This window comes from Giraffa tippelskirchi, chromosome 4 (genome assembly GCF_054371585.1).
Source record: "Giraffa tippelskirchi isolate mGirTip1 chromosome 4, T2T-mGirTip1v1.2.pri, whole genome shotgun sequence".
NCBI lineage: Eukaryota > Metazoa > Chordata > Mammalia > Artiodactyla > Giraffidae > Giraffa > Giraffa tippelskirchi.
Window position 1 is genome coordinate 92,314,148 of NC_137278.1, and position 25,224 is coordinate 92,339,371.

The 25,224-nt window shown below is 46.9% G+C and overlaps 1 protein-coding gene across 1 annotated transcript in view; it reads right to left on the reverse strand.

Moving 5' to 3' along the window:
* Positions 1 to 20,973, reverse strand: part of GPR45 (G protein-coupled receptor 45) — a 50,504-nt gene extending 29,531 nt beyond the window's left edge. The window contains exons 1-2 of the mRNA XM_081596255.1: positions 20,685 to 20,973; positions 20,448 to 20,563 (exon numbers count right to left, since the gene is read on the reverse strand). The gene's annotated coding sequence lies outside the window, so the exon portion shown is untranslated. The remainder of the gene's footprint in view (positions 1 to 20,447; positions 20,564 to 20,684) is intronic.
* Positions 20,974 to 25,224: the final 4,251 nt, after the last annotated feature.

Genomic DNA, 25,224 nt, shown 5'->3' on the forward strand with positions numbered 1-25,224 from the left:
GTCATGTCCGACTCTTTGCAACCCCATGGACTGTAGCCTACCACGCTCCTCCGTCCATGGAATTTTCCAGGCAAGAGTACTAGAGTGGGTTGCCATTTCCTTCTCCAGGGGATCTTCTCGACCCAGGGATTGAACCCGGGTCTTCTGTATTGCAGGCAGACGCTTTACCATCTGAGCCACCAGGGAAGCCCTTAACTCTACAAAGTTCTTCCCAAATATGCTGCTGTGTCTCTCTGCTCTTTCTTGAAGGCAGAAATAGGACCTTGAGGAGGGCATGGCACTTACTTCCTGCCCCAGTGACATGAAAGGGACTTGAGACAGAGGAAAATATACCGAATTATATAAGGCAAAAAAATGTTCTCTGCTGGATGTGGGTCAGTGGTCATGCCGAGGGCTCTCTTGATGGGCAGCTGGGTGCCAGGATGCAGCCTAGCATGACAGCCATGGAGCCCATCCTTGGGGTGTACAGTAAAGCAGGGGGCTCACACATTGACCACTGCAGCCACAACAGCTCGCCCAGACCAACCAAACACCTAGGGACAATTTGGAATCAGTCATGGGAGAAAAAGCAAACTGCAAATCAGGTCAAGCTTCCAGGGACAAGCTCAGTTTTTAAACCTTCACTACCATCAGCTCCTTTCTCAAGCCAGACACAAATGTTTGATGAAAGAACGAGTGGATAAAAGAGATGACATCTTGTTAGAAAAAAATACCATTTTCTCATCCTCGGGGTCTTGGTCATCTGATCTACCACTAGACTACCATTTTTACTACTTAAAAAAAATACTTTTTATTTTGTACTGGGGTAGAGCCAATTATAACAATGCTGTGATAGTTTCAGGTGGACAGCGAAGGGACTCAGCCATACATACACATGTATCCATTCTCCCCCAAGCCCCCCTCCCACCCAGGCTGCCACATAACATTGAGCAGAGTTCCCTGTATAGTACAGTAGGACTTTGTTGGTTCTCCATCTTAAATATAGCCGTGTGTACATGTCCACCCCAAACTCCGTGACTATCCCTTCCCCACACCCTTCTGCCCTGGTAACCGTAAGATTGTTCTCTAAGGGTCTACCACTTTTTAAATTAGTAATCACCTAACAAGTAACTCCATCCTCAGTGGCTGTACCCACAACAAAAGCCTCGAATAGTAGGAGGGGGAGGAGTGGGGAGAGGAGGGGAGGGGTTATTTATTGAGCAAGTGCCTTAAAAACGCTGGTTTTTTCATCTTATACCAGCTCTGTAAGACATTTTTCATCCCATCCTTCTTTTACGGAGGAGCAAACAGAAGCTACAATTGGTTCCATACCATGTACAAGATCATATGGAGAGAAGGGAGTGACCCCACAGATGCACATTCAGGTCTGTCTGAGTCCTGCTCCTTCTGGAATGACATGACTTTCCAAACTTACTCCAGACAGATAGGAAAGATTGATTGCGGGGGGTTTCGCTGCTAAAATCAAATAACGATTTATAATGACAGTCTTTTCCCAGTTTCACCAAAATTAATTGAATTTTCTTAATTTCACGTTTTTTCTCCTTATTTTTTTCCTAAGGCTTTTGGTGCCTGCTACCCCTTATTGGATAGTGACATCAGCAGTCCTAAAAGGGATGAAAAATTAGGAAAGGATCCTTAACAATGATTCATGCTTCATTTGGGAGATTTTCTTTTATTACGGAAGGTAGGCTCTCAATTGTGACTTCAGATTGAATGCATGTTCCAAGCACCTTGGGCGCTGGCAGGAGAGTTGGAGCTCGTTTAAAAAGGTGTCTGGACAGAATGTCCTGAGGAGGGCCGTCCATCTGAAGGAGAACACAGGATGCACCCAGCTCCACATTAGCAAGGACACACCAGGGGCAACGAAAGCAATTTCCTATTCAGAAGAAGCTGGTCTCATTCCTTCCAGCGAGCAGCGTGTCTGCTCTAGCTTCTATGAGGAATAGAAACAGTCTTTGGTCACTCAATAAATCACCCATTTGCCACAGAAGAGACATCCTCTTCATTAGAGAAGGGGGAGGATTAGACCCTGACCTTAGAGCTGTAGAGCTGTATTGTGACGCTCCAAACAATTACATAAAAGTCAGACCCCACTGAAAGGCAACCTCCCAGGACAATAAGGAAAGGAAAGAAAGAGCTTCTAAAAGCAGCCAGGTCGAGGCTCTGCAGCCCTACTGAGAGGCCAACTTCTTCCTTCCAGGGGCCGTTTATTCAGTCACCCCTTCATTTACTCATCCAAGACTTTTTCAGCCCCACCCTATGCTGTGCAGCTATTTGGGAAGCCCCAGGATGCATAGGAACCCCCTGCCATCCGTCCGGTGGGAGACGCGAGTAGGGGAGAGAATTCATACATCACTGTGCCCCACAGGCTCTGCTGGGTGGGGAAGGGGGCCCGATGGGGGCCTCTGAGAGTGTGGGTGTCAGGCAGAAAAGACGATATAGTTCCACACGACCCCTCCCCCATGAGGAAACTTCACAGAGTCGATGGAAACGACAAAAGGAGAATTAGACTGGACATTCAAATTTACAACTTTTGTGCATCAAAAGACACTAACGACAGAATGAAAAGGCCATCGATGGGAGATATTTATAAAAGCAAACACCCAGCAAGGAATTAATATCTAGAAAAGATGAAGAACCCCTACAACTCAACAGTAAAAACAAGCAGCCTGATTCGAACACGGACAAAGGAGCTGAAAGGCCATTTCTCTGCAGAAGATTCACCAATTTTCATAGTGTTTAGCTTTCCTTTTTTGTTCTGTTGTTTTCTGGTTTTGATATCAGAGAAATCACGCCTTCATTAAAAGGCCCGAAAAGTGTTCTCTCTCCTTCTATTTTTTCTGGAAGACATTAGGGAGAATTGATCTGCTTTTCTTTAAATGTTTGGTATAATTTTCTGGTGAAGCTGTCTGGTCTAAAGATTTTAAATTAGGAATTTAATTCCCTTAATAGTTGTAGGACTGTTAAAATTATCTATTTCATATTGAGGCAGTTGTGGTAGGTTGCACTCTTTCAGAAATTGGCCTATTTCATCCAACTTGTCAGATTTATGTGTAAAGAGTTGCTTGTACTAGTCTTTTACTACTTTTTTTGATGCCTGAAGGATTTATAGTGCTATTTAATTTGTTATTAGAATTGGCATCTTCTCTCTTTTTCTCTTTGTCAGTCTTGCTAGAGATTTGTCAGTAACTTTATCTTTCCAAATGGCCAGCTTTTTGTTCAATTGTTTTGTTGATTTTCTATTTTCAAATTCACAAATTTCTTTCTTCTTTTCTTTTTCTTTCTTCCTTTCTTGAAGTATAGTTGATGTATAATATTATATAAGTTTCAGCTGTACAACATAGTGATTCACAATTTTTAAGGTTATTCTCCATTTATAGTTATTATAAAGTATTGCCTATATTCCCTGGGTTTTACAGTATACCCCTGTGGCTTTTTAAATTTTATATATTGAAGTGTTTTATTTGACTTCCCTGGTGGCTCAGACGGTAAAGCGTCTGTCTACAATGCGGGAGACCCGGGTTCAATCCCTGGGTAGGGAAGATCTCCTGGAGAAGGAAATGGCAACCCACTCCAGTACTCTTGCCTGGAAAATCCCATGGACGGAGGAGCCTGGTAGGCTACAGTCCATGGGGTTGCAAATAGTTGGAAACGACTGAGCGACTTCACTCGACTTCACTCATTTTATACATAATAGTTTTATTTTATAGATAATAGCTTTTATTTATACCTCTTAATCCCCTTAGTTCATAGATTTCTGATTGAATATCATTTTCTTCCTTCTATTTGCTTTGGGTTTATTTTGCTGTTTTTTTAAGTTTCTTGAGACAGAGGCTTAGATTATTGGTTTGAGACTTTGCCTCTTTTCTAAGCATTTAATGATGTAAATTTCCTTCTCAGCATTGAATTAGCTGCATCCCACAAATTTTGATATGTTTGATTTTCATTTTGATTTAATGTAAATGCATGGGGTTGCTAAGAGTCAGATATGACTGAGAGGCTTCACTTTCACTTTTCACTTTCATGCCTTGGAGAAGGAAATGGCAACCCACTCCAGTGTTCTTGCCTGGAGAATCCCAGGGACGGGGGAGCCTGGTGGGCTGCCGTCTATGGGGTCGCACAGAGTCGGACACAACTGAAGCGACTTAGCAGCAGCAGCAGCAAATATGTCTTTACATTTCCCTTGAGACTTACTCTTTGACTTGTGAATTATTTAGAAGTGTGTTATTTAGTTTTGAGGTGTTTAGACCTTCCTGTTATCTTTCTGTTATTGATTTCTAGTTTGAATAATAGTGGCCATTATTTCCTTGAGAACCTTTTCAGTCCTGACCTTTTTCTCTTCTTCTTCTAGAGCTCCAATAACATAAATGTTAGGTCTTTTTTAATAGTCCCATAGCCCTTTAAGTCTTTCTTCCTTCTTTCTTTCTGTCTCTTTCCTTTTTCTATTGTTTTCTTATTTGCTTTAGGTAATTTTTGGTTAGCTTCCAGTTCACTAATTTTCTTCTTCTCTCTCCTCCATTCTGTCGTTAACTTCATCCACTGAGATTTTTCTTTTATTTATTGTGCTTTTCAGTTCTCAAATTTCCATTTCATTCTTTTTCATATTTTCTATTTCTTCACTGAGATTTTTTCAGCTTTTCATTTGAGCAAAGTGTACCATAACTGCTCAGAGCATTTTTATGATGACTCATTTAAAATCCTTGTTGGGTAATTCTAACACATGTATTATGTTGGTGTCAGCATCTATTGCTTGAGGTTTTTCATTCAAGTTGAGATTTTCCTGATTCTTTGCATGACAAGTGATTTGCGGTTGAAGCCTAGATGTGTTGGGTATCATGTTATGGGGCTCTGGGATGCCAGAGATGAAATAACACCCAGGGAACTCATGGCAGTGTTATCCTCCATGTCCTAAGGTCCCCGGTGGGTCTACCTCCTTCTTGCCACTTTTCAGAGTCTTCTTATGCTTATTTTACACAAAATGTTCAGAGATGTTTAGCTCTACCTAGTAGGACAATTACTTGTACATCATCTTCCTAGAAGCAGCAATCCGTTTTTTTGTTTGTTTTCGATGAATCATCTTTCTTCTCTTTCAGGAATCATATCCTTCTTTCCCCTCCACTTCCAATATCAGGATAACATGTGAAGATGCTACCTCCTTAATAAGCCCTGAGTTAAGAGTATGCTGTTTCCACTGTGCCTTGGTCCTATTCGCCCACTCACTATCTCTTGCCTGCATTATTTAAATGGTTCCCAAATTAGTCTCCAAGCTGACAACCTCTCCCTCTCTTCCAGGCTCCTCTGTTCTGCAGATTGTGGGCACAGACATCAATCTCTAACCTTCCTTTCTGTTCCTCCATACTGTTGGCAGCTCATCTCTGGCTTCATCCTAAAGCTCAACCTCCTTCGCCTTCAAAGCCAGCAGTACAATGGCTCCACCTCGCATCCACAGCCTTCTCTTCATCTGCTCTCCCATGTGATCTGCTGCTGCTGCTAAAATGCATCACTTCTGGATTCCAGACACGTGCTGTGCAGTTGGTTCTGGGCCTTCACGCATGCCTTGCCTCCACTCAGAATGCCCCTCATTGCCCACTGTCTCAAGGAAATCTTCCTCAATCACCCAAGGCAGAACCGATGGCTTCTCCACACTGACACTCATACATAGCCTTTTACTCACATCTCTCTCTGAGCACATTTTCAATCCATTTCACAGACATATGACAGAATGTGTACTCTCTGCAGGGTTTCTTCAGGCCTTCTTGGCTCCGTGGTCCAGGGAGGAGAGCAGGCCCATCAGCAGATGAGAGACCAGAGCTGGCTTCATCCGGAAGCAGGGGGTATGTAGAGAAGCATCTGCTACTTCTAGAAAATGTACCTTCATCAGGAGGTTCTGCTCTGTGCCTGGCTGCTCTGAAGGTCCAGGAAGATTCTTTAGAGATGCATTCACCACACTTGTCTTGCTTTCTCTGTAAGGGGAGTGTTGGCAGCATGAGGAGTAAGGGAAGGGAGAAGTCGGTGGGGTTAAGTCTTAACTCTGCCACTTACAAGCTGTGTGAACTCTGGACAAATTATTGAACTTCTTTGTATCTCGGATTCCTCGCCTGAAAAACGGGGATAAGTATAAAACCTCCAGAGAATCACATTCTAATGCTTAGAACCACTCACAGCACTGCATAAATGTTAGTGGTTAGCATTTTCAATGATTTCCACCAAAGTGCCCTAAACAGTAGAAGAATATGAGTAAGGATCTAGGGAGAGACCCCAAACTAGCCTCTCTCTGCTTGACATTTCTTTTAAGCATTCTATGTGTGTTCATGCTCAGATACTTCAGTCTTGTTCAACTTTTTGTGACCCCATGGACTGTAGCCTGCCAGGCTACTCTGTCCATGGGATTCTTCAGAATACTGGAATGGGTTGCCATGCCCTCCTCCAGGGGATCTTCTCGAACCAGGAAATGAACCCATGTCTCCTGAGCCTCCTGCATTGCAGGTGGATTCTTTACCCCTGAGCCACCTGGGAAGCCCTTAAGCATTCTATCTCATGTTAAATATTTATGCAAGTTTTGCATTCTACTCCATTATAAGGTTGAGGGTTTTTTTTTAACACATTTTTTACTGACGGATTTTTGCAGAAACTAATGCCTGCAGCTGGTGATTTCTTATGGAAGTAAACATTGGAACACTTTGGTCAATAATGTTTGGGTAGCAAAAGATGTATTAATATGTCTCTAGTTAATAAGACCCTGATGCTGAGAAAGATGGAGAAGGAAATGGCAACCCACTCCAGTACTCTTGCCTGGAAAATCCCACGGACAGAGGAGCCTGGTAGGCTACAGTCCATGGGGTCATGAAGAGTCGGACATGACTGAAGCGACTTAGCAGCAGCAGCAGCAGCTGGGAAAGATGGAGGGCAAAAGGAGAAGGGGACAGCAGAGGTTGAGATGGTTAAACGGCATCACTGACTCAATGGACATTAATTTGAGTAGACTCTGGGAGACAGTGGAGAATAGGGGAGCCTGGTGTGCTACAGTCCATGGGGTCACAAAGAGCTGGACACGACTTAGCGACTAAACAATATTTCTTCTGCAAATGTATTTAAGAAAAAAGTACACTCTAGGTAGATACCTCCATGTTGCCCCTTGACATGGGCCTGAGTGAGGGGCACAGCCAGGGGACCTTGAGCCAAGGATACAGAGGGTGGGTGCCCAGGCTGGCACTGAAAGGTGCGTTTCACTGGTGAGAGCCATGCAGGGCCGCTGCCCCAGTCACTGCCCCTCCCTCAACTGGGAGCCACAACCTCAGTCCAGCTTTTCTCATTTCAAGAGCTGGCCTCTTCTTGGACGCCTGGGATCTAGAGAATGTGAGCATGGAAATAAAAATCTTGGCTTGGATTTCCTGAGCTATGATCATCAATAAAATAGGGCAAAAGAGAACTATAATCTAATGTACTATATTACTGTAATTAGAGCTTCATGCATGGAGCTCTTGCCCGCCCTTCCTCCAAAATAACGAAACAGTTTTAGCATAAATAGTAGCGACTTTATTCTCCATCATGGGGTGCTCTGTGATTGGGTAATTATGGTAACAGCATCCAGTACGCAGGTGTCAAGTTCAAAATGTAAGAGAAAAAAGATGGGAAAAGGCACATGAAGGAAGAGAAACACAGAATTTCAGCATCGTAGGGTTGGGGAAAACCCTGGCAATTGTGTACCTTCCTTCCTGCTAACAAAAGAGGTAATTGAGGCTCAAGATGGTGGGGGTGGGGTGGGTGGGGGTAAGTGACCTACAAATGTGAGACACTTAGATGGAGGTGGAAAAAATGTGAAGGTGTTAATCGCTCAGTCGTGTCTGACTCTTTCTTGACTCCCTGAACTGTAGCCCGCCAGGCTCCTCTGTCAATGGAATTTTCCAGGCAAGAATACTGGAGTGGGTAGCCATTCCCATCTCCAGGGGATCTTCCCTGACCCACAGATCGAATTCAGGTCTCCTACATTGCAGGTAGATTCTTTACTGTCTGAGCCACCAGGGATGGACAGAGGTGGAGTCAGAATGAAAACCCAGGTCCGTCTCTCCTGTTCACACTCTTTTCTACCCCGATATCCCTGGAAAACTGCATAAGGTAGAATAGTCTAGAAAACTTTCCACAAGGCAACTAGTCTTTGTAATGAAACCTGTGGAGGTATAGAACACAGCGCTTCTGTGACTTGAGCTGTTGTCAGTTCATTTGTTGCCTGTGGCCCAAAGTCATGGGCACTGAATTGCAACCGTCATCAGCAGTAAAACTGTGAAACATGTTCTGTTTTGTCCATGTGGATCCTCTGATCCAGCAGATGGGAAAAATGAGCAAGTGCACAAACTAATACTTTGTTCAGCTTCTGGTTAAGGAGGCTAATTGTTTACTTTCAGTGAGATTTTATTTCTGTTATTACACTGAGAGCAACTACTACCCTGGTCAGGCGGCAGCTGTCAAATCAAGGCAAGATCCTCTGCCAGCAAAAAGATTATGACTTGATGAAGGCTCAGGTGATGGTTAGCAGTTTTTAGCAATAAAGTGTTGTTAATTAAGGTATACACATTGTCTTCTTAGACACAATGCCAATGCACACTGAACAGACTACAGTGTAGTGTCAATGTATCGATAACCTTTAAATTCTTTATTTATTTGGCTGTGCTGGGTCTTAGTTGCAGCATGCAGGATTTAGTTTCCTGATTAGGGATCAAACCCGGCCACCTGCATTGGGAAAGCCAAATCTTAGCCACTGGACCACCAGGGAGTCCCCCCCAATAACTTTTATATGCACTGGAAGACCAAAAGATTTGTGTGACTTGCTTTATTGCGGCATTCGCTTTACTTGGTGGGGGTGAGGGTGGGGGTCTGGGTCCAAGTCCACAGCATCCTGGACCTGTGCCTGGAGGTCTGCCTTAGTCTCCTCTCACTTGAACATCAACCAGAGATTTCCCCTAAGGACAGCAAACCAGAGTACTATGCTCTAATTCTTCCCATCAAGTGAAATGAAACACTTGGGGATCTGACAGCAAAAGTCAGAGAAAGACCTAGTTCCCAGCAGCCCTCCTCCTCAGAAGCACACCAGAGGTACAACAATTAAAGTTATGCTGTTGGCCCACTTTATATGAAAAGGACCCACATCCAATTACTTCACATGATGACAAGTTCAAATAATTAGAAATACACCTCAGACAGTGTCTTGGAACTTTCTCGAAGAAACACCTTTAGGTGTCTAGGTGTTTTCTCAGGCTGCCATTCAGAGCTGAGATTCACCCATCTTCACTCTGCTTTGCTGTTTTCATTCCTCCATTTCAGAGCCGAGGGCAGTGAATCAATTATCAGTGTTGTAGATGTACATACATATATATGGAAGTGTTTCAAAGTAGATAAAAACAAAATTCCCAAAATCATACGGAACAGGGTGAAACAAAACATGAATCTGTGATCAACTACTATATAGAAGGGAAAAAACTCAAACATGCAAAAGAAAATAAAACACTTGAAATTTCCCAATAAAAAACTCTGAACACTTTTGTTAAAATTTTTAACAATTTGCCTAACCAGGCTGTAACATCAATGAAATTACTCTCACCAAGTCTCCCAGGCACTCGTGACTTTCCTATTAGTTAATACAGTAGAACAGTGGTTCTCAAACTCTGGGTGGCCGGCGGTGGGGGGGGGCGGGGCGGGGGGGGCGGGCGTGTGAATCTGGTTAACATTCAGAGGTTCAGTTTCAGATTCAAGTGGTCCTGGGGGAGTGCTGATTAATATAGCCACTAAGAAGAACATATGGAGGTTCCTTAAGACTCTAGGAATAAAACTACAGTATGATCCAGCAATCCCATTCCTGGACATACACCCTGAGAAAATCATAATTCAAAAAGACACATACACCCCAAATGTTCATAGCAGCATTATTTAAAATAGCCAGGACATGGGAGCAACCTAGATGTCCATAGACAGATGAATGGATAAAGAAGATGTAATACATACATACAATGGAAATATACAGCCATAAAAAGGAGTGAAACTGAGTCATTTGCAGTGATGTGGATGAACCCAGAGTCTGTCATACAAAGTGTACTTCAGTAAGAAAGAGAAAAACAAACATCGTATACTAATATATATAAATGAAATCTAGAAAAATGGTACTGATGAACCTATTTGCAGGAAAGGAACAGAGAAACAGATGTAGAGAACAGACTTGTGGACACAGAGGGGTCGAATGAGAGAGCAGCACTGGCGTATCTACCCTCCCATGTGTAACACAGACAGCTATGGAAAGCTGCTGAATAGCACAGGGAGCTCAGCTAGGTGCTCTGGGATGACCCAGAGGGGCGGGTGGAGGTGCGGGTGGGAAGCACAAGAGGGAGTGGATATATGTATACATATGGCTGATTCACTTTGTTTTACAGCAGAAACACACAGCATTGTAGAGCAATTATACTCCAAAATTAAATTTAAAAAAGAACTTTCATTTCTAAATGTCTGGTGTCAGCTGCTGCTGCTGATCCTCCTCTTTTTTCTGCTAATATTTACTTACTTTATTTGGCAGCACCGGGTCTTAGTTGCGGTATGTGGGATCTAGTTCCCTGTCCAGGGATGGAACCCAAACGCCTGCATTGGGAGCTCAGAGCTTTAGCCACTGGATCACCAGGGAAGTCCCTCTAGACCTCACCTTACATAACTTAGCTGCAGATGGCACGGGGGACCTCTCCCTGGACCTCGGAACACCACACCTTTCTTGCTTTCTCTGCCATCTTCCCTTTTTAGTCTCCTGGTGTCCACTGAGACTTTACCCTTGGCTTCTATTTTTTCACTAGAATCTTACCAAACAAATCCATTCTTTCTGAAGCCTTCGTCACCACCTACAACCAGAAGCCCCCAGACTGCAGCTCTGGTCTGATATATGTGAGCCTCACAAGGTCATGGTTCAACCTTGCATTGTGGTTCATTCACAGCTGCATCTAGGTGACTCCAGAATGCCTAGCACGTAGCACACGCTCCATAAACATCTGTTACAACTTCCTGGGAGACATTTCTACCTACATATCCCACAAGCTAACTGGCAACTGAGATCAGGTGTATTCAGAGAGTTATATATCACAAAAGGATATTATATAAACTAGATTCTCCCCCCACCAATATCTCCAATGGCTCCATCGTCCACCAGTTTTGTGAGATCTAAGAAACCAAGCGGGCATCCTTGAATTCTCACAGGTCAAACACCAAGTCATGTTGATTCTACCTGCTAAGTTTCTTTCTTTGTTAAATATTTATTTCTTTTGTTATCTTTTTATGTGGGTCTTAGTGGCAGCGCACAGACTCTCCAGTTGTGGTACATGGGTTCAGCAGTCGTGGCTCCTGGATTTAGTCTCTCTGCCGCATGTGGGATCTTAGTTTCCTGATCAAGAATCAAACCCTTGGCCTTTGCGTTGCGAGGCAGGTTCCTAACCACTGAACCATCAGAGAAGTTCCCTAAGTCTCTTTCAATCCTTGATTCCCATTGCCACTGCCTGGCTAGGCCACCTTGGTGTCTCACCGGGATGCCATGGCAGTCACCTGGCCCCCATCCCTTCTGTAATCTCCCCCACTGCACAGCAGCCAGGTGATAATCAGACCTCATCCTCCATGCATGTCCAGGCCTCCTCCCTGCCAGAAGAACACCACCACCCCCACCCCGGCCTGAGTCTCCTGGTGGCCCCGCTGACCCCCTGGCTGTCTGCACACTCTCTCCCAGACTGTGCTCCAATTAGCCTCGATGTGTTTTTGTTCCTCAAACCCTCCGCGCTCACTTCTTTCTGAACCATGATGCATGACATTCCTGCCACTCAGAATAGACTTTCCTTTTCCTCTGACTATGTTTTACTGATGACCTTGTGCTCATGTTTCAGTTCTCAACTTGAAGATTCATATCCTCCAAGAAGCCTTCCCTTTCCCCCTCAGAAAAAAACCAAAAAACTAGGATATGGCTTGGAACGTTCTGTATCTGCACACAGTGTCACCCCCGCTTGTCTAATTATCTGGTTTATCTGCCCGTCCAGGGGGAGCTCCTGTGCATGCAGTGCTGGGCCCAGGGCTGGGACTCAGTCATAAATTTCTTAAAAAAAAAAATAATTATTTGTTTATTTAGATTTTTGGCTGTGCTGGGTCTTTGTTGCTGCATGGGCTTTCTCTAGTTGCAGCGAGTGGGAGGTACTCTTTAGTTGAGGTGTGTGGGCTTCTCATTGCAGTGGCTTCTCTTGTTGCAAAGAATGGGCTCTAGGGTGCAGGGGTTCAGTAGCTGTGGCTCCTGGGCTTAGTTGCTCCTTGGCATGTGGAATCTTCCCAGACCAGGGATCGAACCAATGTCTCCTGTATTGGCAGGCAGATTCTTTCCTACTAAGCCACCAAGGAAGTTCCCAGTCCTATTTGGTAAAGGAATAGGCCAACCAGATTTAATGTGAGATACTGAAAAGAAATCATTCCAAAAGGAAATCAGTCCTGAATATTCATTGGAAAGACTGATGCTGAAGCTGAAGCTTCAATACTTTGGCCAGCTGATGTGAAGAGCCGACTCACTGGAAAAGACCCTGATGCTGGGAAAGATTGAAGGCGGGAGGAGAAGGGGACGACAGAGGATGAGATAGTAGAATGGCATCACCGACTCAATGGACATGAGTTTGAGCAAGCTCCGGGAGATGGTGAAGGACAGGGAAGCCTGGCGTGCTGCAGTCCATGGGGTCACAAAGAGTTGGACACGACTGAGTGACTGAATGACACTGGAAAGAAATGATTTTAAAAGAAATGATTTTTCTATGTTGGGAACAGACAAAGAAGCAGTTATATCTGGAAAAGGACACAGCGGGACACTCATGGACCACGGAGATTTTCTGTCTCTTGCTCTGGGTGGAGGTTATGTGGGGGTCAACATAGGCAAAGATTGAGCTGTGCAGTGAGTTAAGTGTATAAATCATACCTCAGTAAAAAGAAAGAAGTTAGGGCTTCCCTGGTGACTCAGTGGTAAAGAATTCACCTATCAATGCAGGAGACATGGATTTGATCCCTGATCTGGCTCTAGGGCCTGTGCTCTGCAACAAGAGATGCCACCACAATGAGAAGCTCAAGCACTGCAACCAGAGAATAGCCGCCGCTGGCCACGACTAGAGAAAAGCCTGCACAGCAATGAAGACCCAGTACAGCCACAAACAGATAATAAATAAAAATCATCTTTAAAAAAGGAGTCCTGCTACCCTGACTTTTGGGCAAGACAGTTTCCAAGCATATCAAGATATGTAGGATTGTCTAGTTTATGTCTAGTTGGACTAGAACACAAAACCCAGGCATGCAAGGCTCATTTCTAACCAGTGGGCAAAAACAGAGGGTACTTAGCTGCCTACTTTCTGAAAGTTACTTTTTGTAAGGAGCCAGTTTTGTGGGGTTCACCTTGGGCTCCCTAACAGCCCTGATGGCTCCAGAGCTGCGTGCGTGCTCCAGTCGGATCTGTGGTCCGTTGGACCAAGGAAAGGCCAGTTTGAAACAGCAACGGAAACATTCTTGGGGTAGCGTGAGAAACTACATACATCCAGAGTAAAGAGATGGAGGGCCACCAACCGCAAAAAGCACTTTGCACACTTGAGATGGGACTCACTGCCTTCAGCCCACTTGGGGGACTTTTCTACAAAGGACCTCTTTCGCCCCTACTCCTGGTTATTATTTTAGGAAAAGCTTCATTTTCGTCATGTCTCCACTTACTACTGGTATTTTCACACCCAAAAATTAAAAACTAAAAAAAAACTAAACTCCTGATTATCTAATTTAGTGAGGCTATTACTTTATACTTTATCATCATCATCAACATCATCATCATCATCATTACCAAGTGAAGGGGAGTTTTTAATCAGACCTCTCCAGCACCAGAATTAGAAAAACTGAGAGCATCGAAGCCTGCTTACTACCTTAGTTAACAGCCCCGGACAGATGACTGCACGCCCCTCTGATCTCTGATTTGAGGAGCTCTGACGCTTTTTCAAAGTATTAGCCGTGAAAAGGAAATCATCTGATAAAGTTGTCTTTACACCGGGGAGAGGAGGTGGGGGAAGCCGGGATGGGCGCCGGTCAGCGATGGTGATGGTGGTGCTGGTGGTGATGATGATGATGGTGATGGTGATGGTGGTGGTGACGCCGGCCCGGTCCTCTCCCGTTGCTTCATCACCGCCTGTCCTCTGCCTCCTGCGTCCCCGCGCGGCCTCTGCCCGGAGAAACACGGCCGACAGGACTCGCACCCAAGCCGCACGTCCGCAGGCGCAAGGCTGAGGCGCCCAGAGAAAGCGCACGGTGTCCCCGAGCGCGGCGGCTCGGCACCTCCCCCACGGCCCCCGCGCCTCCTCCGCGCACTCCCGCGCCCCTCTCTGCGCCCTCTCTGCGGTGGCCCCTCCGCGCCCACCGCGCCCCGGCGCCGCCTGGCCGGGCGCGCACAGCCCGAGCCCCGGACAACCCAGCTGGCCCGCATCCCCCGTAGGTAGCGCCCCCGACCCGGGCCCGCTACCCGCCGAGCCCCTCCGCCCGGCCACCGGTCACTTACGCCTGCGCTGGGCCCTCCGCCCGGCTGCCCAGAGACAAAGGCTGCGCGGCCGCTGCGCCGCCGGCTGCTCGCAGAGCCTCGGCTGCCAGGGACCCGGAGGAGGATGGGGCGGAGGAGACTGGGAGGAAGGGAAGGGATCTCAGGGGAGGGGCCGCCGCACCACCGGGCTCCGGGCTGGGGCTGCGAAACCCAAGCCCTTCTCCCCGGCCCGCCGCGCTCCCGGGTCCTCGGCCTAAACCTCCCCCCAGGGACCAGGGTACCGCCCCTTGGGGGGCGGAGTGAGAGGAAGAGGATGGAGGGAGATGAGTGTGTGTGTGTGTGTGTATGCGTGTTCCTCCTTCCCAATCACGAGCCTCTCCATCCACCCCCGCGTCCCCGGCCAGCTTTGGAAAATGCCAGCCTCTGCTTCACCTGGGCAACCCTGGAGGCGCTCCCAACCCACCCCCCTTCACCGCCCGCGCCTCTTCCAAGAGGGACGTCAGCCCATTCACGGAGAGCAAAACCGAGGCCAGGAGGGGCTCGCTGCGGGGAAGACGGAGGCCAGCTCTTTAAGGCCGGGCCACCCCTTTTACCTGTTTTCCTTCCCAAAGCGTGGCACCTGTCGGACAGACAGACAGACAGGCAAGGTGCGGGGTGGCGACTGCGCTTGCCCTCTCTGGGAGAATTACACTTCCGCCTGGCTAAGTGATTTGCATCATGTTATGAAGAGTAGTTTGGATTTGTTTTTATTTTTAAAACTTTTTTTATTATGGCATTTAAAAAATCAAAAGTAGAAAAAATTGTATCATGAACCCAGGAATGCTCAGCTCCAGCCTGAAAGATTATCAACATTTTCTTTCTTCTTTAATCTACTCCCCACTCCCCCATCCCTCAGGCTAACTAAAGACTTAAAAAAACCATGATCACAGTATCATTATCCTGTGTTACAAAATTAAGAATAATTTCTTAATATCATCTGACTATGATTTATTAACAGCTGCTGCTGCTGCTGCTGCTAAGTTGCTTCAGTCGTGTCTGACTCTGTGCGACCCCATAGAAGGCAGCCCACCAGGCTCCCCCGTCCCTGGAATTCTCCAGGCAAGAACATTGGAGTGGGTTGCCATTTCCTTCTCCAAGGCATGAAAGTGAAAAGTGAAAGTGAGTCACTCAGTCGTGTCCGACTCTTAGTGACCCCATGGACTGCAGCCTACCAGGCTCCTCCATCCATGGGATTTTCCAGGCAAGAGTACTGGAGTGGGTTGCCATTGCCTTCTCCATTATTAACAGCTGACTGTTGTCATCTGCATGGTCTGTTTTAGCAGTTTACCTGTGTGGTTCAGCCTTGGTGCGCCCTGACTTTCGCTAAAGCTGGTGGTGGACAGGCGGTGAGCTGGCGGTTACCCACCAGCAATAGTTTGTGGAGCAGGAATCAGAGAGCAGTGACCCCCTCCCAGGCCCAGACACTCCTTTCTGGGCCTGAACCCTTTGAGAATTTTGATTGAAGGCCATCTTTCCAAAAAAAATGCAAAGAATTTTGATTTAAATTCCAGGAGTTTATTAAATAGATAAATAACAAGGACCTGAAGGATGAGATGGTTGGATGGCACCTTATCTCAGGCAAGAATACTGGAGTGGGTTGCCATTTCCTTCTCCAGCGGATCTTCCCGATCAAACCTGCGTCTCCTGCATTGGCAGGCGGATTCTTTACCACTGAGCCACCAGGGAAGCCCAATGAACAATATCAGCATCACCCAGACACCTGTCTGTCATCCACCAGGACTGGTGCAAGGGGGTGCCTTCTATAGAGTGCACACAGATCACAGGCCACTCTCCCAAGAGGTTTCGGTCCAAGCCAGGACCTCCCAGCCATTAGCTTGGGCAACTCACACCTGTGCACTTCCCCAAGCCCTTCCTGGGGGCAGGACAGGGCATGAGGGGGAAGGAATGTGCCCTGGGCTGGGGTGTCCCAGTCTCCCTGATTATGACTGCTTGATCCAGCCTCTTCTCCTCCTGGTTGCTCTGTATCTGCCGCCCTGAGTGGGAAGGCTCCTCTCCTCTCTCCGTTCTCCCCCTCCCTTCCCCACTCACGAGTTCCTGTTTTCTTTTCCTATCTCACAATCCGGATTGTACTGGTTTTTAAAACCATTTGATGTACTTTGCTTGTATCAATGACGGCTGGTGTAGGTGAATAAAACCAAGATTAAAGCTTTTGTGGAGTGAGATGGACTAGTGACACTCAGCTTCCAATTCTGCTCAGGGGAGAACAGCCCAACAGGAAGACTTCAGGGGAGAACATCTAAGGGATATTCAGGCCTATGGGTCTTCTCGGGAATAAATTGACCAAAGGCTCCCAAGGTAACCCTTCCAATGAGCTGACTTATTGGAAAAGACCCTGATGCTGGGAAAGATTGAGGGCAGAAGGGGGTGACAGAGGATGGGATGGTTAGATAGTAATACCAACTCAACGGACATGAATTTGAGCAATCTCCAGGATGTAGTGAAGGACAGGGAAGCCTGGCATGCTGCAGTCCAGTGTGCAAAAGACATGACTCAGTGACTGAACAACAACCACTCAAGGTAACAGAGAGCGTTGCCAGCATCTACTTGTCCTTTGGGGGACAATCTGACACTCTGTGCCAGCTCTAAGGAAGACAATTAAAATGATAAAGAGCCTTAGTCGTGGTAAAGAAATAGGGTTTGGTTTAGCTAAATGGAAAACCATGCAGTTGTGAAAGGACAACTCTTGGCGATGAATGAATTTCACAACCCTAATGATCAATTCACAGAAGATTAATAGAAGGAGAGCTGTATGTTATCGGGGCGTCCAGCTGTCGAGAAATGGGAAACTTATTGACACTGAAGATAAGCTCAGATAAAAGGCATTCCATCCAAACGGAGGGAAAATACTTGAAAATAAGCCTAATGTTAGCAACTAAATGAAGGCAGTAAGTACATCTGTGTTTCCGGCCCATTGACTGTTATAGAAACCACAGATCAACGTAATGAACCGCAGATTATTAACCATCAAGTGCTCCGTGCATCACAGGAACCTGGACCCTCACACTTTTATATCTGAGAAAATCAGCTGTCTTGACAAGAGAGCTTTCATACCCTAGCCGGAAACTAAGAAAGTTGAGATGATCATACGGGGTGAGGTGTGGTCTGCGTCCCCACCCACTGAATCTGGATGGGCTTGGGGCTGCTTCGGCCAACAGAGAACGGAGGAAGGATCCAGTGGGGTCTTCTGGGACCAGATCATCAGAGGCATGTAGCCTCCATCTGGGTCATTTGGAACACTCACCCTCCAGTGCTTCCTCTTGGGATAGGCCCATTCAGAACATGGCCACCTGGCTGGGAAAAGTCTGAGCCACACGGGAAGGTCATGAGAGGTGCCCAGATCAGCAGCCCCAGACTTTGAGCCCTCCCTCCCAGCCCAGGTGCCTCCCAGAGATTCTGGGGCCCAGCCTTCTAGCTCTCTTCCTCCCTGTTTGTCTCTTTCTCCCTTCTTTCTCCTTCTTGTCTTTCCTCTTCCCTTCTCTAGTAATTTCCATTTGTAAGACCCGACCCCTCTCTGCTATATAGCTGATGATGTCAGCTTCCTGCCAGCATCCTCCAGTTCTTTCCAGGTGATAAAATCCCAGCACGAACCTTTGCCACACATAAACCTTTGCAGTTTCTAGAGGAGGTGGTGTGAGGGCTAGATGAAAGCTGGGAAGGACCATGATGCCAGCCAGGGGATGCTGGTGTACCATCAGGACAAGGGTCTCAATGTGGGATACAAGGGTAGGAGGGCGAGATGGAGGGGCTGACCCAGAGCCACTCCTCACACCTGGTTTGCACAAGTGTTGGTTTTACTCTGGTGGACAGGCTGGTTATAAACACAGTAATATGGAGAAGGTGATGGCACTCCACTCCAGTACTCTTGCCCAGAAAATCTCATGGACAGAGGAGCCTGGTAGGCTGCAGTCCATGGGGTCGTGGAGAGTTGGACACGACTGAGTGACTTCACTTTCAATTTTCACTTTCATGCCTTGGAGAAGGAAATGGCAACCCACTCCAATGTTCTTGCCTGGAGAATTCCAGGGACAGAGGAGCCTGGTGGGCTGCCGTCTATGGGGTCGCACAGAGTCGGACACGACTGAAGCAACTTAGCAGCAGCATGGAGGACAGACTACTCCAGGAAGGCCCCGTGATGCCCACTCCCACCCCCAGGGGGTAGAGTCTGCTCTCCTGAGTGTGGGGGACTGGTGCAAACAACCGAACCCCAGTTTGGACAGGAAGGAAAGACAGATGTGTGTTCTTTGGACATGTGTAAAGCAATTAGCTTGGTGGTGAAGCTCCCGCCTCAGATCTCAGAGCACGTGTGGTACCTGCTCTCAGGTGGACAGCCGTGTTGGAGGTGCAAGCATCCAGGATGCCCGGGAAGCCAGAATAGGGTGGGCTGGGAGGGTCTGTCTGTCTGGAGTCCTGCCCCCTGCCAACGTCCCCCGGGCTGTCTGTGTGCTCAGGAATGTGGTCAGGACCCAGGGAAGCAGCTCACACTTTGCTGGTTAGGTGCTCATCCTGCAACTCAGTTATTTTGTCTGAATCGAATGCCCAGAATATTAAACACACGCATAATCAAATGTAAGTACAAGCCCACATTTGAAAGTCAAATATAAAGAGTGTCTGCATTTGTATCATTTTGCATTATCCAGGCTTCTGCTTTCATCCATGGGAATGAATAAATAAGAGTTGTCTGAGACCGAAATAATTTTCTGGGCAAAACAGAATGAATGTGTTAAAATGAAGGGGGAAAAGGAAAAAAACACCAAGCCTCTGAAAATAAAGAGGTTTTCACCCAAGATGGAGTTGGGAGAGATGGAATCTGCCTGTTACTTTCAATTTTGATCATCCAGCCTTTTGTCGTCAACGTAATGATAAGGCTGCACAGAACATCTCGAAGGGAGGATGAGGCCAAAACTGCCCCGGACCTGAACCTTGGGAAACAGTAGCCTCCAATCAGCTCCCCTCAAGGTTCTTATGAAAACCAAATTTTGCTTGATAACTTAATTAATATGTTCAGAGGAAGCCTGAGAAAGCCACTTCCCACTTAAGACCCTAAGTTAGCTGGATGTTAATTCAAATAAAGGAGATTCTGCAGTTCGTATCCTCGCTCCATTTTTAGAAAAGAATAGACATTTTCTGGATATCCCTAGTGGCTGAGCAGAAAAGAATCCACCTGCAATGTGGGAGACCTGGGTTCAATCCCTGGGTCAGGAAGATCCCCTAGAGGAGGGCAGGGCAACCCACTCCAGTATTCTTGCCTGGGAAATCCCATGGACAGAGCAGCCTGGTGGCCTACAGTCCACGGGGTCACAAAGATTCAGACACGACTGAGTGACAGGGCATGCACGCACATAGACCTTTTCTAACTCAAGGCATCTTGGAAGGCTTCTAAATTGGGGAGAGATAAATTATTAAAAGGGCTTCCCAAGTGGCTCAGCAGTAAAAAATCTGCTTGCCAATGCAGGAGATGAGGGTTTGATCCCTGGTTTGGGAAGATCCTCTGGAGAAAGAAATGGCCACCCACTCCAGTATTCTTGCCTGGAGGATCCCATGGACAGAGGAGCCTGGTGGGTGACAATCCATGGAGCCACAAAGAGTTGGATGCTGCTGAAGGGACTAAAGAACAACAGCAAATTATTAGAAAACTGTTTCTCTTCTGACAACTTGGTATCTCTCATCTTGGCTTATCTAAGAAGCCCTATCTGCATTTTCAAAAATGGCTTTCTCAATAACATTTATGTAAGAACTAGTTCTATTTTAAATTGCATAGGCATCTCCCCTTGTCAAATACAACAGATACTTTGATTAGTGAAATGGAATCAGTGGGTTGAAATAGCATTTATACGTGAGCTACCTGGATTTCTGCTGCTTCTCTGAACACAGAAGGTCGCTTCTTACTGTGAGACACAACATCCATACAGGCATGTGCAGCTGAACGGATTATTCTACTGGGAACGCTGGGTGCCATCACTGTGGAGACCAAGAAAGAGAACGCTGTCAGCACCCAAAGGCCCCGCCGAGCTGGCTCCCCACCCACAGCCCCAAACTTCACCTACAGTCCTCCACTTGCTTTTCTTTTTCTATAACTTACTTATTTACTGTCAGCTGTGCTGAGTCTGCATTGCTGCTAAGGCTTTTCTGGAGTTGTGGCGAGAGGCGGCCCCTCTTTGTTTCGGTGTGTGGCCGGGCTTCTCTTGTTGCAGAGCATGGCCTCAAGGGCATGCCTGCTTTAGTAGTTGTGGCGCATGGGATAGTTGCTCTGAGGAATGTGGAATCTCCCTAGACCAGGGTTTGAACCCATGTCCCCTGCACTGGCAGGCGGATTCCCATCCACTGGGCTGCCAGGGAAGTCTCATATCTGCTAATTTTTCACTCAGTGTAATGTGTTGAGGCTTATCTGTGTTGCTGGGTGTGTCCGTGGTTGATCCCTTGGTATTTCTGGGTAGCACTGCCCTGCAGGCTAGACCACAACTGTACATCTGTTCATCTGTTGATAGACATTTAGGTTGTTTCCAGGGTGGGACTAGTGAGAGTAAAGTGTCAGTCACTCAGTCATGTCTGACTCTTTGTGACCCCATGGACTGTAGCCCTCCAGGCTCCTCTGTCTGTGGGATTTCACAAGCAAGAATACTGCAGTGGGTTGCCATTTCCTTCTCTAGGGGATCTTCCCAACCCAGGGATTGAACTCATGTCTCCTGTATTGCAGGCAGATTCTTTATTATCTGAGCCACAAGGGAAGTCCTAGTGAGAGTAAAGCAACTACAAATCTGCCCACATACAAGTCTCTGTGTGGACGTAGTTTTAATTTCTCTTGGGTAATAACCCAGGCGGGGACCTCTCGGCCGTATGGTTAGTGGTCAAGAAGCAACAGTTAGAACTGGACATGGAACAACAGACTGGTTCCAAATTGGGAAAGGAGTACATCAAGGCTGTATATTGTCACCCTGCTTATTTAACTTACATGCAGAGTACATCATGAGAAACGCTGGGCTGGAGGGAGCACAAGCTGGAATCAAAAATGCCAGGAGAAACATCAATAACCTCAGATATGCAGATGATACCATCCTTATAGCAAAAAGCGAAAAAGAACTAAAGAGTCTCTTGATGAAAGTGACAGAGGAGGGTGAAAAAGTTGGCTTAAAACTCAACATTCAGAAAACAAAGATCATGGCATCTGGTCCCGTCACTTCACGGCAAATAGATGGAGAAACAATGGAAACAGTGACTGACTTTATTTTGGGGGGCTCCAAAATCACTGAAGATGGTGAGTGCAGCCATGAAATTAAAAGATGCTTGCTCCTTGGAAGAAAAGCTATGATCAACCTAGACAGCATATTCAAAAGCAGAGACATTACTTTGCTGACAAAGGTCTGTCTAGTCAAGGCTATGGTTTTTCCAGTGGTCATGTATGGATGTGAGAGTTGGACCATAAAGAAGGCTGAATGCTAAAGAATTGATGCTTTTGAACTGTGGTGTTGGAGAAGACTCTTGAGAGTCCCTTGGATTGCAAGGAGATCAAACCAGTCCATCCTAAAGGAGATCAGTCTGGAATATTCATTGGAAGGACTGATGCTGAAGCTGAAACTCCAGTACTTTGGCACCTGATGTGAAGAACTGACTCATTTGAAAAGACCCTGATGCTGGGAAAGATTGAAGGCAGGAGGAGAAGGAGATGACAGATGATGAGATGGTTGGATGGCATCCCCAACTTGATGGACATGTGTTTGAGCAAGCTCTGGGAGTTGGTGATGGACAGGGAAGCCTGTATAGTGCAGTCCATGGGGTTGCAGATTTCGACATGGCTGAGCACCTGAAGTGAACTGTATAGATTCTGGCACAAGGCCACCCAAGGTCACCATGTACATTCCCTGCCTTGGACACAGCAGTGACTTCTTCAACAAGCCCTGATTCCTTTTTAGTACAAAACAGTATTTAGAAATCAGGTTGAGTATGGTGGTGCGCACAGCTGTGAGCAGTGGCTGTGTTGGCAAGCACTGTTTCCAGTGGGTCATTTTCTGAAAAGGTGAGTCCCTGTCTTAGCACTGCAGGTCACCTGGCCCCCTGGCCCCCGGTGCAGTAAACACCAGTGTTACCCCTCAATCACTGAGAAACACATTCCCCCCCCAAAAGCCTACCCCCTGTTTTCCATCCTGAAAAGAGCCACTGGTCCATAACACTTTCACCATCAAATGCACCTATGAGCTGCATCTGCACTCTGGTTCCCTCCTGTCTAACAGAAGGAGGGAGCTTTCTCCTGTCTGCGGTTACATCCTCCTCTGTCCTCACTTCCCTGGCTTCCCCAGGGCTTCTCTCCTCCATGTCACCTCTTTTCCTAACATCTTCATCTCTTTCCCCCCTTCACTTCCTTCCTTCCCCACCTTCACTTCCTCCATCTTCACTTCCTCCCCGCATCTTCACTTTCTTTTGCCATTATGGAAACACAAATTAAACCCACAATGAAATAACACAGAATGGCTAAAATAAAAACCAGTGACAACACCAAATGCAGAGATGCTGGACCTCTCACACCTGGCTAGAGGGAATGTAAAACGGTTCAGCCCCCCAGCCAATAGTTCAGTCGTGTCCGACTCTTTGCAACCCCACGGACTGTAGCCCACCAGGCTCCTCTGTCCATGGGATTCTCCAGGCAAGAATACTGGAGTGGGTTGCCATTCCCTTCTCCAGGGGATCTTCCCAACCCAGGATCGAACCCGCATCTTCTGCATTGGCAGGTGGATTCTTTACCACTCTGTCACCAGGGAAGCCTCTAACAGTTCAGCAGTTTCTCATAAAACTGAACAGGCAGTGACCATGTGACCTGCACACTTGAGTCTCTGTCCAGAGAAATGAAGATTTGAAAGTGAAAGTGAAGTTGCTCAGTCATGTCCAACTCTTTGCGACTCCATAGACTGTAGCCTACCAGGCTCCTCTGTCCATAGGATTTTCCAGGCATGAGTACTGGAGTGGGCTACCATTTCCTTCTCTAATGAAGACTTAGGTTCACACAAAAATACGTACCCAGAGGCTCACAACAGTTCTATATGATCTCAGACTGGAGGAAAGATATTTTAAGTTAGGGAAACAATTAAAAATTAGCTATATTCACCAGTGCTTGCAAAAATAGCCTCCCCCACACACAACAAAATAAAGTCAGTAGCTTAAAAATGTCTTTTCAAAGTTCTTTCCTGCTTTGTAGTTGATGCAAACCGGCGGATAATCAGGAAAAGTTCTTGTGTGATGAAAGGGGAAGTTTTCCATTTAATGTATTCATGTTCCACGACTTTCTAATCCCTGAAAAAACTTTTGAGACATGAGAGGAGGGGGACATCCCTCCGATTTCAATGCAGAGGTGCTGCTGGACTCACCAGGAACCGCACGCTTCCTTCTTGATAGCATCCTGACACCTCTCATCATATAGATGAATCGGCAGGAATTAACACTCAGCTTTATTTCTTGCCTTTCTCATTAGAAAAACCCATAAACTTTACCTGTTATTTATGCTAATGTTTTTCAACAAACTTTGCTGTCTTATTTGCATAATATCAAAATATTGCTTGAAATCTTACATTCGTCTTAGTTAATTTCAAGCTCAGAGACATGTGAGCACCAAGATAAGCTAAAACCTCCGGGACTCCACACTTAGTACTCCATCCCATGCAGACAGCATTTCATTTCTCCATCATCTGTCGATGGGCACTTGGGTTGTGACCACTTTCTGTAAATTTTAGAACCGATACGACAGCCTGGAGAGAGGGGTGAGGCCCTGCTGCACTGCCCCATGAGCCATCCATCCTACTTGGGGGACACTGATGGTTAGGAACTGGGTCAACAAAGAGGAGACAGCTGACACTCACAGAGAAGCGTCAGAAGGGCAGGAGAACACAGACTCCAAGGTGAGAGAAAGTGTCTGGAAGGATGAGATCCAGGCCTCACAGAGACCAAGTGAAAGGGCTTCTGCAGTTAACACCCTGGTGATACTGGAAAAAGCCAGTCCCCCCATGTGGTGGAAGCATCCTGGGCCAGGGCCTGGCAGAGCAGGATGTATGTGGGGTGTGGGAGGATGTGGATGGATACTAGGAGGAGGGGAAGTGGGCAGGGGCTGTGGAGGGACCCTGGGGAGCAACACTCCCACCAAGGAAAGGAGCTGTGCAGACCTCCTGGGTCTGGGAGACCAGAGGACAAGCTGACCAGACAAAACTCACTCTCAGCAGAGGGACACCGAGAACAGAATGCACCTGGAGGAACAGCTGGGTGTCCGTGTCCACCAGGCAGAGCCCACGTAAAAGCCAGAGTCTTTGAAAAAGGAAATGGTCGTTGTTGACCTTGGCCGTGGGGCTGGCACATGCACCCCAGAAACGGCAGGATGCTCTGGGGATAACGTCACAATTCATGCCATTGACCTGATAAAGGTAGTTCAGGGCACTGACCCTAAGGGTGTGCTTAGTCGCTCAGTCACGTCTGACTCTTTGCAACCCCATAGACTATAGCCCACCAGGGTCCTCTGTCCATAGGGATCCTCCAGGCAAGAATACTGGAGTGGGTTGCCATGTCCTCCTTCAGGGGATCCTCCCAACCCAGGGATCGAGCCCAGGTCTCCTGCATTGCAGGCAATTCTTTACCACCTGAGCCAC